Source organism: Balaenoptera acutorostrata, chromosome 2 (genome assembly GCF_949987535.1).
Source record: "Balaenoptera acutorostrata chromosome 2, mBalAcu1.1, whole genome shotgun sequence".
Classification (NCBI taxonomy): domain Eukaryota; kingdom Metazoa; phylum Chordata; class Mammalia; order Artiodactyla; family Balaenopteridae; genus Balaenoptera; species Balaenoptera acutorostrata.
In genome coordinates this window covers 128516074-128534521 of record NC_080065.1, presented here as the reverse complement: position 1 = coordinate 128534521, position 18448 = coordinate 128516074, and positions in this window count along the sequence as shown.

Below are 18448 nucleotides of genomic sequence, written 5' to 3'. Positions count from 1 at the left end.
ATTAGTGATGTTGAGCATCCTTTCATGTGTTTGTTGGCAATCTGTATGTCTTCTTTTGAGAAATGTCTATTTAGGTCTTCTGCCCATTTTTGGATTGGGTTGTTTGTTTTTTTGATATTGAGCTGCATGAGCTGCTTGTATATTTTGTAGATTAATCCTTTGTCAGTTGCTTCGTTTGCAAATACTTTCTCCCATTCTGAGGGTTGTCCTTTTGTCTTGTTTATGGTTTCCTTTGCTGTGCAAAAGCTTTTAAGTTTCATTAGGTCCCATTTTTTTATTTTTGTTTTTATTTCCATTTCTCTAGGAGGTGGGTCAAAAAGGATCTTGCTGTGATTGATGTCATAGAGTGTTCTGCCTATGTTTTCCTCTAAGAATTTTATAGTGTCTGGCCTTACATTTAGGTCTTTAATCCATTTTGAGTTTATTTTTGTGTATGGTATGAGGGAGTGTTCTAACTTCATTCTTTTACATGTAGCTATCCAGTTTTCCCAGCATCACTTATTGAAGAGACTGTCTTTTCTCCATTGTATATTCTTGCCTCCTTTATCAAAGATAAGGTGACCATATGTGCATGGGTTTATCTCTGGGCTTTCTATCCTGTTGCATTGATCTATATTTCTGTTTTTGTGCCAGTACCATACTGTCTTGATTACTGTAGCTTTGTAGTAGAGTCTAAAGTCCAGGAGCCTGATTCCTCCAGCTCCGTGTTTCTTTCTCAAGATTCCTTTGGCTATTTGGGGTCTTTTGTGTTTCCATACAAATTGCGAAATTTTTTGTTCCAGTTCTGTGAAAAATGTCATTGATAGTTTGATAGGGATTGCATTGAATCTTGATTGCGTTGAATCTTGGAATGTTGATTCTTCCAATCCAAGAACATGGTATATCTCTCCATCTGTTTGTATCATCTTTAATTTCTTTCATCAGTGTCTTATAGTTTTCTGCATACACATCTTTTGTCTCCCTAGGTAGATTTATTCCTAGGTATTTTATTCTTTTTGTTGCAATGGTAAATGGGAGTGTTTCCTTAATTTCTCTCTTAGATTTTTCATCATTAGTGTATAGGAGTGCAAGAGATTTCTGTGCATTAATTTTGTACAAATTGACTTTTTAAATATTGTTGGGAAACAGGCTGTGGGAAATATTCATAGATTAGATGAGAGAGAATTGGAACTTGTGTATTCTCTCCCTCTCATTCTCTTCCTCTCTCTTCTTTTTTTTAATTTATTTTTTTATTTTAATTTATTTATTTTGTTGATGTATAGTTGATTTACAATGTCACATTAGTTTCAGGCGTACAGCACAGTGATTCAGTTGTGTGTTTGTTTATATATATATATATATATATATATATATATACACACACACATATATATATATATATATATACATGTATTTTCTTTTCCTTTATATATAGGTTATTACAAAATATCAAGTATAGTTCCCTGTGCTATACAGTAGGTCCTTGTTGTTAATTTTGTATATAGTAGTATGTATGTGTTAATCCCAACCTCCTAATTTATCCCTCCCCTGCTTTTCCCTTTGGTATCTTCCTCTCTTTTGACGGCTGTCCAACTAGAAGTACCAAAGTGCCACTCACATCAGGGTCCACTAGGTCTACCTACCAAACGGAAAACAAATACCTGGATAGTCAGGCAAAGATTTAGGCTTTTTTTTTTTAATTAAAAAAAAATTGTTGTGCTGTTTAACACAGCTCACTGAGCACTTCCCTTTGCATGTGTAGACACAACCCTTTTTAAATCTGTATTAAAAAATAGAACTGGCAATGGCTTTTGCTCCCACTCAAGCTTGCCAAAAAGGTTGGAAGTGAGCATGCTTCTTCCTGCCTCTCTTGGCTGTGTTCTCTCTTAAAAGTTGGTGGAGACAGAAGCCTTCTCTTCCATAACTTTCCCTTGAGCAATAAGTGGACTAAGGGGTGGGGTCCAGGAGAAGGGCCCCTGCCTTTCATAATCAAGGAGTTGGTGACGTAGAAATATCAGGTGCTGGCAACAAAATTTTGGAACTTCTGATCAAGTGCCCATGCTGTTGTTTAATCCTTAATCATCCCTCTTGGCATACTTCCCATTGCTACTGCTTGCTTAAAATTGGAAGGGACTAATTGCCTCAATCTGTATTTTCTGTAAAGCTATGCTCAATGCAAGCCCCACAGGGACTCCTTGCATGATCATCCTGACCTAATAGGCTGTTCTATTTGCTTCCAAACAGTCTCTTCTATCTTCCCCTTACATTCTAAAATTTTCTTAGTCCCAAGTGACAGTCAGCAGTATGGGAGATATTTAAATGTTTCCTGCAGAGAAAAAAGATGTTAGCTGAATTCCATCCCCATCTCTCTGAATGGGTTTAACTATCAATGGAGTTTGCTGCCATGCACAGGGGTCTTTATGGAAATTACCTTAACTATTTTGTTTTTCCTCAAGACTGTTTCAGAGACAAAGAATAATCATTATTCTTCAAATCTTCTACACCAAAAAAAATGTCATATTGTTTCAGCTAATTAAAATTGAAATTTGAGGGCTCTTGTAATCTAAATCATGTCATTCAAATGTAGGCTTTCTCAGGAGAAAAAGTTCATTGTACTCCTCAGGAATGAAAGTCCAGGATCCACCCAAGTTATTGCATAAACTTTTGGTTTATACTCACAGCTAATCCCATGCACAAGCCAAGAAGGCCAACCCCTAGGTGCTGTCCCTGTGTTGCCAGAGAGGCCCTAAAATCTCTCTCCCTCTAATGTGTGAATTCTACCTTTTGTGAAAACTGCCCTAAAATCCCTAATAACCACAGGAGGGAAAATGTAATCAATCCCTAATAACTTGCAGTCAGTTTGTTAAATCTTTCCCTACCTTGGAATTATAAGTGTTTTCTTCCCATTGCTTTCTTTTTGTAGATATGCCTATAGGTAGATACAGAGAGAGAATGAGTGTATATTACTTAGGAAAAAAAAATGTTAATTTCTTACTCCATGGTAAGAGATGTGGTAGCACACAGTTGCTTCAAGTGAGGAAGGAAGGAGAATGTTAGGTTGAATGTGGAGAGACAAAAACAGGAGACAGAGATAAAGGCATGGGGTACCTAAACCACAGTGGTGTTGGACCAGGCTGGACATGCTCACCAGGCTGGGTCAGGTAAGGTGTGAGCACAAAATAAGAGAGGCACACCAGTCTCTGCAGATGGCATTTTCCATTCCCATCTCTGATTACCTGTGCATACCAGCTCTATAAGATTAACATGTCCCTAAAATAATATTTGGTCTCTGAGTCTCACTTCATATTTTATTGCAGTGAATTCTAAAAAATCAGAGCCAGTTTCCAACGCTGAAAGCATTCCACAGAAATAATGTAAATAGTCCAGCTTCAATCAGGTATCCATCCCTGAGCCAAACAACTAGAACGAAGAATGCAAGCATGGGTGCATGGACCCAACCTGAGCAGACTGAAGAGATGCTCTCAGAGGAAAGAAGGGTTAAAGGAATTCTGTGACTTGTGTGACCTAAGGGAAAGTGATTTCACCTCTGTGAGCCTCTGTTTATCAGTAAAATAGATTATACCTCCTACTGTAAGGATCACTACTCTGTAAACCTTAAATTGCTAGTCAAGGATTTGGGGACCTGAGTTGACTGTAAGTTCAAGATGAATCACGAGTTTTATGAGGCTGCCAAAAAAGCAAGCATTATCTTGGATCATAATAATATAAGTATATGCATTAAAATGAGAGCGATGGCAACCTTCTTCTATTGGATAAAAATCTGATTCCTGTGGAGTAGAGTCTTGCGTTTGAGGTACCTCACTAAAAGAGATATTGGCAAACTGAGACAGGATATGGCAGAATTTAATAATATCAATACTTCTTTACAGCATACCTTCATGTAAGTTAGAAAAGCTTTAAAAAAACTCCAATCCACAGGGTCTTAAACAGTTAGAAATGTATTTATTTATTTATTTTTACATAAGAAAGTGTCTACAGAAGATTGTTTCTGGTGTCGGGTCATTGGTCCAATGATGTTAAGGCTAGCATCTCTGTGATGTGATTGACCTTTCCTCATGGTTGCAAGATGGCTGTCAGCGCTCCAGACATCTCATCCATGTTCAAAGCAGGGAAAAGTGGAGAAAGAGGGCTATTAGCTTGATCTGTCCACAGTATCAGAAAAGCAAAAGCTTTCTCTGAGAAAACTCAAAGAAGACATTTTCTTATATCTCATTCATTCGAACTGTGTCTCATGGTCACCTTTAATGCAAGAGAGGCTGGGGAGGTATTTGCTAGAAGGTGACAAGGAAAAATGAGATCTACAATAGCTGTATTTCAGCCAAACACTACTATCTGCCATGATTGGCATTATTTCCTTTCCTTTTTTAAAAAAAAGAAACATTTCAGTATATATAAAAGAGAGAGTCTAATTGGTCTAGCTTAGTCAGGTATCCACCCTGACCCATCAGCTATGGCTAAGATACAGACACAACTGCAAAAGTTTCATTACTATAAAAAGTGTTTGTAATGTGCACCCAAGCAAGAATACTCAGCTAAAAAAAAAAAAAAAATTCACAAATCCAATTGAAGCCTCCTGTACACTTCTCAGTTGCATTTCCTTACCCTGACCCCATAACCAACCACTATCCTGAATTTGGGATCTATTATTCCCACACGTATTTTCACTATATATGGTTATTCTCATACTCTCACTTGGGCTGTTTTAAAATTTGCGCAAATACTGTAACTTAGCCCTCTTCAATTTCCTTTCTTAGCTAATTATAATTTTTGAGAATGATTCATGTTTATACATATGGTCTAGTTCATTCAGTTTCACTGCTGTATAAAAAGCATTTGTTGAAAATAGTACAATTTGTTTATCCATTCCTTCATTGATAGACATTTAGTTTATTTATAATTCTTTGCTACTGTAAGAATGCTGCAGTGAATTTCAAGTACATGCCTCTTTCTGCATACATGAAATTATTTCTCTGAGGCATATACCCAGAGGTGGAATTGCTGGGTCAAAAGTTCTCTGAACTTTTAATTTTACAAAATATTGCCAAACGGCTCTCCAAACTGATCTATCAGTTAGCCATCCAACACAGGGTATTATTGTTCTAATTGCTCCACGTTTTCACCAACTCTTGGTATTGTCAGGCTTCTCAGATTATGCCAATCTCATGAGTGTGAAATGGTGTGTTGTCTCTTTAATTTCCCTGATTACTAGCAAGATTGAGCATTATGTCAGATTTTTATTGGCCGTTCGGCTTTCCCCTTCCTTTAATTTCCTGTTGATCTCATTCACCCATTTTCCCATGAATTCGTTTTCTTTTCCTTATCTTTCACATCTTTCTATGTCTCATTCCCCCCGCCAGACCATGAGCATCTCTAGTTGAGTCATGGCTTCCACCATTCATTCAATTAATATCCACTAGTGTATATGCCAGACACTGTGAAAGCACTGGGGATACAGATCCTTGCCCTGGAGATATTATTATGTCTTTACAGTTCTTAAAGTCTGTCTGGCACATAAAGAGATTTGTTGAATGAATGAACAACCAATAAACACAATTCTAAGGGATCTGGGTGCCGTCCTCTGTGGTCTTTGTGTGGACAAGTCCTCAAACTTACTCTGTATTGCTCTAAAGGGAAGACTAATTTTAGACAGGTAAAAGCTACATGGAAAGAGTTGGGCTCAAACATAACAAAAATCTTTCTAATAATCAGATATGTTCAAAGATAGGGTAATGAATACCCCATCACTGGAGGTATTCAAGAACAGCCTGATTAACTACCGAGCAAACCCATTGTATAAGGAATAAAACATTAGATAAGGAGTTGGACTAGTAAGGTCTTTCTCTATTCCCTGAAATTTTATAAAATGCAGGGTATCATTTTAGTTCACTCAAGATCCCACTTTTCATTATTATTATTACTATTTTAATTTATTCTTGGCTGTGTTGGGTCTTCGTTGCTGCACGCAGGCTTTCTCTAGTTGCGGCGAGCGGGGACTACTCTTCATTGCGGGCTTCTCATTGCAGTGGCTTCTCTTGTTACAGAGCATGGGCTCTAGGCGTGCAGGCTTCAGTAGTTGCAGCACGCAGGCTCAGTAGTTGCAGCATGCAGGCCCTAGAGCGCACAGGCTTCAGTAGTTGTGGCACATGGGCTCAGCAGTTGTGGTTCACAGGTTCTAGGGCGCATGGGCTTCAGTAGTTGTGGCATGTGGGCTCAAGAGCACAGGCGCAGTAGTTGTGGCACATGGGCTTAGTTGCTCCGGGGCAAGTGGGATCTTCCCAGACCAGGGATCAAACCCTAGTCCCCTGCATTGGCAGGGAGATTCGTAACCACTGCGCCACCAGGGAAGTCCCAAGATCCCACTTTTTAAAAAAAATCCCTCATGATTATGTGTAAAATTCATATCTGTCCATCTGATGATTTTCATATTCAAATGCTTGCGATTGCTCACCAAATGCCATAAATCTGACCCTTTCTTATGCCTGTGGTTAGTTTCATAAATCATTTCCCTTACGGCCTTTTCAATTTACATAACCCTTCACATTATGACAGAAAGGATTCAACCTTTTTTTCATGCAGATGACCTAATGTGTTACACCATAACGCTTGAGAAAAGATGAAGAAAGATTTGCTTCCTATCCCAGCACTACTCTATGAGGAACAAAATTACTGCTCTGAATCCAGCCCTTCTATTACCATACATGCATCTGAAAACTTAGAAGTAAAGCTTGGAATTAGGCTCTCCATTGGTTTAAAAACACACACATTCTCCTAGAATCACAGATTTTAAAGCAGGAAGAGACCGTAAAATCCTTTATGTTTACTCAAGTCAGGCCTCTGGTATTGGGCGGCACTAAAGAATGAAAGAGCACTCCTCTTTTACCCTCTGAATATCTACCTTGTTTGCACATCGTAGATTGGTATATGACCACTTAAGCGGTCAGTAAACATCTACTCGAGTGCCTGCTGGGAATGCGACAGTGTGTTGGAGTTAGGACCGGCAGGATGTGTGAGAGAGTCTCTACTCTCCAGTAACTTGCAGTCTTAGTGGAGAGAGAGGTCACATGTGTACAGAGAACAAAGACAATATGACAGACATGAATGGAAGCCAGAGTCTGGTCCATAGTCAGCATCAGTAAGTGTGTCTGTAACAAGAGGGCCCAGGAGGGACCCCAGCGCTCTGGCTTCTGTGCCTGGATGGATGGTAAAGCCATTCACTGAGAGAAGAAACACTGGAAAGGTGGAGACTGACAGCCGAGGAAGCGGGGAGCAGGGGAACGATCATGAATTTGTCTTGGCCATTCTGGGGATGAGGTATGGTTGAGAGTCCGAGAGCTGGATACAAGAGTTTAGAGCTCGGAGGAAATATCTAGGATAGGATACAGATTTGTGAGTCATCTGTACACAGGTGAGAAATGAGAAGAGAGAGCCTAGGGCCATACTTAGAGAAACGCTGGATAGAAAAAGATGTATCCACAGAGGAGACAGAGGAAGGCAGGGGTGGGTATCACAGAGAAGAGGGAGCAAGAGAGGTCAGGGGAGTTGAATGCTGCCGAGATGCCAAGTAAATGAGGGCGTGGAAGGAGTTACTGGCTTTAGTTTGAGGTGGTGAAGTCAGGGCTTGGGCTGATCCCGAGGAGCAGGGTGGGGAAGGTACCCAGACGTGGAGAGGAGGAGGACAAGCATTCTGGTCCGGGAAACAGCACTACCTAAAACCCAGACAGCAGAGTAGCCCTTGGGGTACGATGTGTGTCACAGTGGAACTTTCCTGTTCAGTCACCTTCCGGAAGGGGACCCTGGAGAGGAAGCCTGGGCCAGGAGGGCCTTGGATGTCTGGCGAAGAACTGGAATCTTCCTCTCCAACAAAAAAGACCCATCGTTGGTTTCTGAGCCCAGAAGTGACTATGTAAAGCCGTGACAGATGTTTGGTAGCTGTGGGAGGTACGGTCCTTCTCAGTAACTGGGTGGGGGCACACTTCCGAAACACAAAATCAAGCTGAGATTCAGCAACGAAGGACAAAAACACTGTTTCGAGTGGGCAGATTTGTTGCGCCGTTCTGTGAGCTCACGGATGGGAAACTCTCCACCCTCAAAGGGAGGCCCGATTTAGAGGCGTTGTTATTATAGTAATAGCCACTGCCTCTCCCTCCAAGGAGAAGAGTAGAAAACCAGAGCTCCCGGCAGAAAGAAAGCAGGAAAACAGTAACTACTGTCCTTTTATAATTTCTGACTTGGTGAGTTACATAAGCATGGGCTGCACCACATCCAAGGTTCCCACAGCAGGGCTTTCATCTCCTCTGCCTCCAGGACCTTGGCTAATTTGACTAGCATGAGGTCTCTGCTTGCTCTGGTAGACTCAAGGCCCTTAGGGCAGTTGGGAGCAGGGATTCACATCTGTGTGTTTTAGAAACAAGATGCTATGGTCCTGACCCTTCTCCCTCCTGCCTCCCGTTTCTAGCAGGGAAATAGAGGAGGGAAGCCAGCTAAAGGGGTGTGGAGTCCTGGCTGGGGGTTTGCATCGGGAGAGGGGTTGCTAGAAGAGGCAACAGAGTTGGTGGCAGGGAAAGAGAGGCAAGAAGAGAGAGAGGAAGGGACAGCCATGAAGCGGATTCCGCTCTGTGTGCCCCCTTCCTCTCCTCCCACCCAAGTGACAATAATGACAGCATTACTCCTTCCTTCATTGACTTACTGAGAACTTACTACGTGCTCAACACTGACCTGGGCACTAAGGATTACCCAGTGAACAGCTCAGACAGTATCCCTACCCTCATGGAATTTGATTCAAGCAAGCAATCACATCAGCTGACGTGCGTTTGCAAATATGCTGAGTGCAGACTAACTTCTAAGAATGAGGAAGTAAGGCCAGACCACAAGGGCAGATGGGGCCATGATGCCAGGGAGGTCCCCAGACCAAACTACCCAGCGGCCCCCTCCATTGATCAGGATGTAGGTAGTTATCTTACAAGCACTGAGCAGCCAAGGAGCATTTTTAAGCAGGGTGTGTGTGGAGAGATCAGATTTATATTTGAATCCTCATCAACACCAACAATAATGCGAATGTTACTGCGACTAGCACTGCATACATGTTTGGAGTTAGTAAGGTGCTCCCTCCTCTTCATGTCCACAGGGTTTATCCCTGACCCTGGCCCCTGCACTTTTTCTGGGGTCGATGGATCACTTGGCTGCAGCAGAGGGAGAAAGAGGCAGCAGGCAGATGTTCCCCTGGAAGAGTAGCCGAGAGAAACTGCTTTCAGGCAGCTGGCACACACTTAGAAACGTGGGAGTTAGATAAGGGCATCTTGGAACTGTTTTGGAGGTTAAACTAGCCTGCTTAAGAATGCCATGCATATGAGGGAAATGCCCAAGCTACACTGTGCAGTGGGAAAAGCCAGGGGCAAAGCAACAGCGGCAGCATCCCACGCCCTGGGTGTCTCTAAGTGCTCATGCACTTATAAGTGTGCATGAATATGTTTGCGTAGAAAAGAAGCTTAGAAGTCAGTGCACAAAAAAACTCTTAACAGCAAGTAGATCTGCACAGTGGGACTCAGGCAATATTTTTATTCTTCTTTATGCCTTACTGGGTTTTCCAAACTACTCGGCTCCTTAGAAGCCCAAACTGCAATGCAGAGGGACCAAGGACAGGGCTCATTCAGTGATCTCTTCAATCAACCAGTCATCACTGAGTGGGTCCCTCAGTGCCAGGAGCTGTGATTCCGCTAAGAAGAGAGAAATGGGTCACCACCCACAGAAGGAGACCAAGCCACTGAGCTTCCCTGAGCCTCACCCTTGGAGGTTTTACCACCCATTCTACCTGCCAAGGAAGCCAGTAATTTTGTAGGGCTAATGTTTTAATAAGTTTATATTGCTATAGTCAGTTGGATCTGGAGATCAGGGCTGGCTTTCAGGATTGGCCAAAGTAGAAAACAGTTAACCGTTAGCTATAAGTCCCCAAATATCCTTGTCCACACCCATGCGACGGCACTTGGACTCTCCATGTGGGGTCTATTCTAAAACAGTGCCTGTGATATAGAAAGCATTTGGAAATGTTTCTGGATGTATCTGTTAGGAACCTTCCAATAGCCGATGAAACTGAAGCCGAAAGAGGGATTCACATAACTGAAAATTCTGGGGTAGTGCTGAGTCTCATTGTTCTGTCCTGGTCACACGTCCAGCGCTGACCCAGTCACTTTCCTAGGAAGACAGGATATATTGATTAGCTAGATCTGGGTCAGGTACCAATCCCTGGAGCCTGGGGGAGTGGTCAGCCTCCCGTGGAAGCTCAGGTTGAGTTTGGGATGGGAATGGTTCCCCAAAAAGGAAATCGAAATGTTGTTACCATAAGATAAAGGAATGGATGCCCATCAGGCAAAAATAGCAGATGCCCAGAAAACCAAGGGAATCACTTAAGGCTTTCTGGAGGCATTTGCTTCCAGCTGAGTGCATGGAGGCAACATGGTGTAGTAGGTGGAACACTGGGCTCTGAAGGAAGAGACCAGCGTTCTAGACTCGCTATTTCTCCTGCCTCTTGTCTATCCCCAGATCCATCTCCACGGTGTTGCCATGCTGATCCAGCTAAAATGCAAATCTAACCATGCCTCAGCTTGAAATTCTTCACTGCCACCCATCCCACCCCCATCTCCCAGCCCCAGCCCCACTGCCTGCAGGATCAAGTCCAAAGCCCCTCAGTAGCATGCAAGACCCTCTGCCTGCTTTCCTACCTCATCCCCCTTGGCCTCACACTGTCATCCCAGCAACCTGAGTTCCATGTAGCTCACACTCACACGCACACACCCCAGGCTGAATCTATTCATGACTTTGCTCATGCCTTTCCCTGCAGTGCCCTTCACCTTTCCTCACCCAACTTTTCCATTGCCAACTCCATCTCATCCTTGATAACCTGGCCTAGACATCATCTCCAAGAAGCCCTCCACTCTGTGCTTCCATGAGCACCATCATACCCTAAAGATACCTCTCCCTTAGCACTTGAAGTATTCTAATTACCTTCTTGTGATTCTAATGCAACAAAATAATGTGGTAGAAATCTCACCTTACTTATATATACCACCCCAGGTGCTGGCATGCTCACTGGCCCCAAAGAGATGCTTATTAAATATTTACTGAACTGAACATTTCAGAACTCCATTCCCCCTTATCTAAAATGAGAACATTGAACTGTATAAGCTATGAGGTTCCTTCCAGCTCTGAAAGGTCAGGGATCAGTCTAGCTCTTGTCACTGGAGAGAAAAATCAGGAGAGAATGAGACACAGAGAAAGTAAGTTTTGATTTGCGGGCAAAGATTCAGAATAAGTCCTAACCAAGAGGCAATACCCCAGCCCAAACTGGGCAGCACATGAATTCTGTATACTTTAGAGGGAATAAGGTTAGTGTGCATCCAAAACAAAGTGATGAAAAATAGAACTGTTTTATCTCCAGATGTAAGCTCACCACATAGAGCACGTGGCCACTCACAGACACAGCATCTAGCATGCATTGGTCACAGAGTAAGCACTCAACAATTTTGTTGAATGGAATGCCAAAACCCAACTTTTTCTGCTTCTTCACCCAGAGGATGGACTGGCATTTACCTGGTAAGGGGAGAGTGAAGGAAACATCATACAAACATTATAAAAACAGCCACAGACTATCCTGACAGATTCCCACAAGGCCTGCAGTTCAGCCCGAAATACCTCTGAAAAAGCTTTTGCCAACCAAGAGGGAAGGACAAAAACTTAAAGAATAAAAACTAAAGCTCCGGGCTTCCCTGGTGGCGCAGTGGTTGAGAATCTGCCTGCCAATGCAGGGGACACGGGTTCGGGCCCTGGTCTGGGAAGATCCCACATGCCGCAGAGCAACTGGGCCCGTGAGCCACAATTACTGAGCCTGCGCGTCTGGAGCCTGTGCTCCGCAACAAGAGAGGCCGCGATAGTGAGAGGCCTGCGCACCGCAATGAAGAGTGGTCCCCACTTGCCACAACTAGAGAAAGCCCTCGCACAGAAACGAAGACCCAACACAGCCATAAATAAATAAAAATTAAATAAATAAATAAAAATTTTAAAAAAAACAAAAAAACAAAAAACTAAAGCTCTATAAAATGCTGAAAGCTTAATAGCAATAAGATAGTCCCACCAGACTGTGAACAACTTGAACATTTGCAGGGAAGGCTCATCTAAGTGTTATCACCCACTTCTTCAGATTCCTTTGCTATTCTTTTGACATCTGGTAGAGATTGAATGAGAGGCAGATTGAATTTATGGTTGGTGGAAAACCTAATCTAAAAGGAGGACAAAAAAGTCAGTATTTCATCATTGTTAGGCAGAATGACTTGCCCAAGAGCTTCCCCATTTTTCAAAAATTGTATGTCAGTTACTTGAGGAGGGGGAAATATAAGTTAAACTTTTAGGAAAATCACATATTCTAGGATGAAATATAATCAAAGCGTTAAGGAGACATTTACATCAAAATAAAATTAATTCTATTTGATTGATCTAGCACTGATTTTCTAACACTCAAGGGAGAGTTTATTTTGGGGGGCATTACCTCATCATCTTTGTTGCTGGTTAGTGTTTTTATATCCCTATGAGTTTGTGCCAGAAGATTTGTTTTGTCTCATGGCCAGAGTTCTGGTAATATAAATGTACTGTGCTTCATTTAATTTCTTCATTTAATTTCTTCTTGGGTGATAGTTGTCTGTCTTTTCCCCTCTTCTAGCCCAGGCTTCCTGAAAATTTTATGTAGAAAATTAAAGTCATATTCTTTCTGAACCTGAATTGATTTTGCCCAGGTCTTCTTTCAGAAATAATAGCAAAGAGAAATAATAGACTCCAAGACCTTGAATTTCACGGATTCCTTCTTTGCAGTCTGGCTTGAAGCCATCATATGAAGTCAGAGCTTTTTTTTCTCTCTCTCTCTCCTCTTTATCGCCCACATTTAAAGAGTAATCACTTGACTCATGTCACTGGTTTATATGACTTTATTGTTACTGCTGAAAATAAATCAGTTTAAGAGCTGGTAATTAAATCATCTGCTTACATTTTTTTCCCTTTAAAAATCACTCAGAACCAGAACCGTTTTCCCCCCTAGTTCTGGGAAGCAATGTCAAACAGATCTTAAGACTCTTGGGTGTTTGGCATTGAAGGGAACCCTCAAGGTTGAGAAGTCCAACAAAATGGGGTGGGTGGGAGAGGCAGCGATCTGGCTGTCATTCATCCCCAGTCTTCACATGACAGTCTTATTTGGCCTCGTTTATCCAACTATTTGCCCTTGTTCTTTCTTTTACTTTCTTTGTGTACACCTCTCTCTCTTTTTATTTTTTTCCCCTCCATAATGTAGAGCAAAGTAACTGTTGCTTGGTAAATTGACCAGGATAAAAACAAGCACATCTGAAAAAGGAAGCCAATATCCACCTCCACCTCCACCCACAAAAAAAAATTCATGTTAACAATTTATTTATTTGCTCTCATAGACGAGGTTAGCCAGATGATGTCTAGGTTTCCACTTTATGATACGTAGAAGCAGTCTTTTTTTAATACAATTTTTAAAGGTTACTTTTATTTACAGTTATTATAAAATATTGGCTATATTCCCTGTGTTGTACAATACATCCTTTGAGCCTATCTTACACCCCATAATTTGTGACTCCCGCTTCCCCACCTATATATTGCCCCTCCGCCCCCCGGTAACCACTAGTTTGTTCTGTATATCTGTGAGTCTGTTTCTTTTTTGTTATATTCACTAGTTTGCTGTATTTTTTAGATTCCATATATAAGTGATATCATATGATATTTGTCTGTCTGACTTACTTCACTTAGTATGATAATCTCTAAGTCCATCCATGTTGCTACAAATGGCATTATGTCATTCTTTTTATTGCTGCGTAGTATTCCATTGTGTGTGTGTGTGTGTGTGTGTGTGCACGCGCGCACGCATGCGCGCATGTGTGTTTTGGGTTGGCCAAAAGGTTTGTTCCTTTTACTCCGTAAGATGGCTCTAGTAGTGCTTAGTTGTCTTTAACTTTATTCGAAGCAATTTTGTTAGATTGTATTGTGACAACTGTCATATCAGCATGCATTTAAAACAAAAAAAAATTGTCTAAATTGGTGAATTTTTGTAGCCATTTTAATTTTGAAGATGGAAGAAAAAAGCAACATTTTCGGCATATTATGCTTTATTATTTCAAGAAGGGTAAAAATGCAACTGAAACACAAAAAAGATTTGGGCAGTGTATGGAGAAGGTGCTGTGACTGATAAAATGTGTCAAAAGTGGTTTGCAAAGTTTTGTGATGGCGATTTCTTGCTGGACGTTGCTCCACGGTCGGGTAGACCAGTTGAAGTTGATAGCAATCAAATCATGACATTAATTGAGAACGGTCAACATTATACCACGCAGGATATAGCCAATATACTTAAAATATCCAAATCAAGCATTGAAAGTCATTTGCACCAGCTTGGTTATGTTAATCGCTTTGATGTTTGGGTTCCACATAAGAGAAAAAAACCTTCTTGCCCGTATTTCCACATGAGATGCTCTACTTAAACGTAGTGAAAACATTCCATTTTTAAAACAAATTATGATGGGCGATGAAAAGTGGATACCATACAATAATGTGTAACAGAAGAGATCACCGGGCAAGCGAAATGAACCACCACCAACCACACCAAAGGCCAGTCTTCATCCAAAGAAGGTGATGTTGTGTATATGGTGGGATTGGAAGGGAGTCCTCTATTATGAGCTCCTTCTGGAAAACCAACGATTAATTCTAACAAGTACTGCTCCCAATTAGACCAACTGAAATCAGCACTCGATGAAAAGTGTCCAGAATTAGTCAACAGAAAACGCATAATCTTCCATCAGGATAACGAAAGACCGCATGTTTCTTTGATGACCAGGCAAAAACTGTTACAGCTTGGCTGGGAAGTTCTGATTCATCCGCAGTATTCACCAGACATTGCACCTTCAGATTTCCATTTATTTAGATCTTTACAAAATTCTCTTAACGGAAAAAATTTCAATTCTCTGGAAGACTGTAAAAGGTACCTGGAACAGTTCTTTGCTCCAAAAGATTACAAGTTTTGGGAAGATGAAATTATGAAGTTGCCTGAAAAATGTCAGAAGGTAGTGGAACAAAAGGGTGAATATGTTGTTCAATAAAGTTCTTGGTGAAAATGAAAACTCTGTCTTTTATTTCTACTTAAAAACTGAAGGCACTTTTTGGCCAAGCCAATACACACACACACACACACACACACACACACATATGTGTATGTATGTGTGTATATATATATACACACATGTACACCACATCTTCTTTGTCCATTCATCTGATGATGGACATTTAGGTTGCTTTCATACCTTGGCTATTGTAAATAATGCTGCTATGAACTGCAGTCTTAAAATTAGCTCCATATTCCTTCAATAATGGTTCATTTTTGATGTCATGTTGCCTCATGATATAGGGCCAAGGTGTCTGTATTAGGATAACGATTTAAGAGAACTGAGTTTTAGACCCAGCATTGTCTCCACCCAGCTGTTGGATAAAGCCCCTTAAATTCTGTGGCTCTCAGTGTCCAAACATGTAAACTTGAACTCAAAGTCTCTTCCAGCTCTAACACTCTGGAGTCTTTGATCTGTTCTAAATATCTTCTCTAAATACCAACATTCTGTTTGTAGTCCTCTTATGATCTCCAAATTTAAATTATTCTTTAAAAAAAACAAAAGCTGAATGAAAAGAATGTTTTTCACTTTGATCACACAATTTTTCTCTCTAACATCCATAGGAAATATGTAACAATATTGATAGGCTCTGTCAATTGCCAATCTAAAAACATTCCCTAGGTTCCTCCTGCCCTAGGACGTGTTCTGTAGGAGCCAGCGTGACAGTGGGCTTTCTCTAGTCCCACCCCAATTGGGACCCCTCCCCACCACAGAAGGGGCTTGGCCACCAAAGGAAGAGAAGTGTTTCTGAGCAGGTTCACCTGTGCAACTTGGGGTAACATCAAGACCCAAGCTGACCAACAGACCAGCTTCTATCCCCACGTGGCTCTTGAACACTTGAAATGTGTGACTTAAGATGTGTTATTAATATAAAAATGCACACTAGATTTCGAAGACTTACTATGAAAATATAGATGTAAAATATCTCGTGACTAATTTTTCACTTTGATTCCATCTTGAAATGATAATATTTTGCATACATCTGGTTAAATAAAATCTATGATTAAAATTAATTTCCCCTGTCCCTTTTTAGGGATGTGTTCTAATGCGGATACTAGAAATTTTTCTATATGTGACTCACATTCAGACAAAAAAGATGCAGAGGTTTCTGCTTTTCCTGCCTCGGTCCTCCATTGGGCATATCTGACTCACCAAGAAAGGGGGCTGTGATCAATTAGAAAAATCTACTGTGAGTGAAGGGCCGGGAGGAACGTGCAAGGCCCATTCTGAGAGCAACTCAGATGAGCACATTTCTTCACACCAGGCAGAGAGGAGAGGCCCAATACCCCCCAAAAGAGAAACTGGCTCTCAAAGCCAAGTTACATAACTTCTGATGTTTTAAAATTTCTTTGTAAAAAGTTTGACAAATTCACACTGATTTCATCACCAAGAAAGCTGCCAGTTTGGCAATCCCATGCTGAATTTTCTCTCTGATCTGAGGTACAAAGTTCCTGGACTGTGTAAGTTTTCTTTCCTGCTATAGTACTTCTGACCTGCTTGGAGAGGTTACAGTCAAAAATGTAAAACTACAGCAATGAGATTGCATTATGATGTAGGACAAAGTTTGTACAAGTGGAAACAAAACAGCACCCAAACAGCCTGACGCTAATGCAAAGAGAGAGAAGAAAATCAATAGACTTTCAGAAACTTGTTTCTCTCTAAGAGGTCTTTTAAACAACTTGCGAAACTCTACAATCATTTGTATGCTGTAGAATCCTCTTTACTTCCTACATCTTACACCTGACCAGTTCCTCTCTGGCTACCCTCCCTACTAATCTCCCCAGACACAAGCTATGCTGAGCCTTGCTAAGCCACTCACAGTTTCTGAAGCTACCCCCAATCCCTTCCCTCCACCTGGGAAAAAAAGGTGCATATTCTGAGGCCTCCCTAAATATCAGATCGAGCCCCTATACAAGCTTCAGGTCCCACACACTTAACACCTGAATTGCACGCTGTGCTTATGTGTTTTCCTCCATCTCCAGTCTGCAAGATGCTTCAAGCTATGGACCAAATACTATTCAGGTTTCTGTCGTCAGTGCCTGCATAGTTTCTGGCCCATTACAGGCAGGTAAAAAGTGCTTGTAGAAAAAATAAGTGAGTGAATGAATGAACAAATGAATAGTGGGTTCTATTGTTTCAGTATAAAAGACTGGAATTATTTTATTAGGCAAACTAAAATGTTACCTTCTCCAATGCTAAATTGGACTGCCTTCACTTTTGAACTTTGAAGCCTCTGTTAACTCCAAAAGACATAGAGAGATGATCTGTTTCTCCATGATATAATTTAGGCTGAATTCTGTTTATTAGCAAGTGTTCAGGAGGCATCATGAAGAGGCAATCTGGGCATTTGATGATAGATAAGCCATCTGGATGCATTATCAGTCAGACCATACGACACACATTTTGACTTCTGGGTCTAGGTATCAATGTAAGGGCAGATTCATCCATCTACATTCTGTTATGCAGGCCCCCTGTGATCAATAAAATGAATTTTGCAAGAGGTTTGGTAGGTGAGACATTTATTTCTAATAACCATGGAAAAACCGAGTGAAATCAGCTAGCCCAAACCAAAATGGAGGCCATTCCATCCTTACCAAGGTCCAAAACAAAAATCTTTATTCATTCTCGTATTTATTTTATTTAGGGCAAATCATAATATGTGTCAGTAAAGAAAATTGGAAAACTTATTCTTCTGTTCTTACACCTTCTGTGGTAGACTATAATCTTCATGAGGGCAAGGATCTTGTTTATTTTGTTCACTAAGCAGTGACTACCTCCACAGGGAGTACTCCTTAAATATTGTTGACCAGTTAGATGAAAGAATGATACTTACACGTGATGTAGAAAAAGGCATGCTATAAAATTTTCTCATAACCGCTTGGTGTTAAGAATGGCACATTTTTGGTAAATATGTTCTCTTCTATGAAAAGAACTATGATGTGATGCTACTGTAAGACTATAGCTTTCTCCCCTCACCACTCTTGGATGTAAAATTAAGAGAAACATGCTTTAGGTCAAGAGGAAGCCAAATGAATGACGGAAACGATTTTCATTCCAGAAACATCAATAACCGAACATGGAAAAACATTTTTCTGCAAAGTGACCACATTGGTGGATTCTTCAAAGAGTCAATTAGGTAGGGAAGGAGATGCTGGTACTGAGAGGAAGATAACAATCCATGGGTGCCTGATGCATGACTGCTTCAGTCTCTCCTCCCACTGAGTCAACACAGGCTGTGA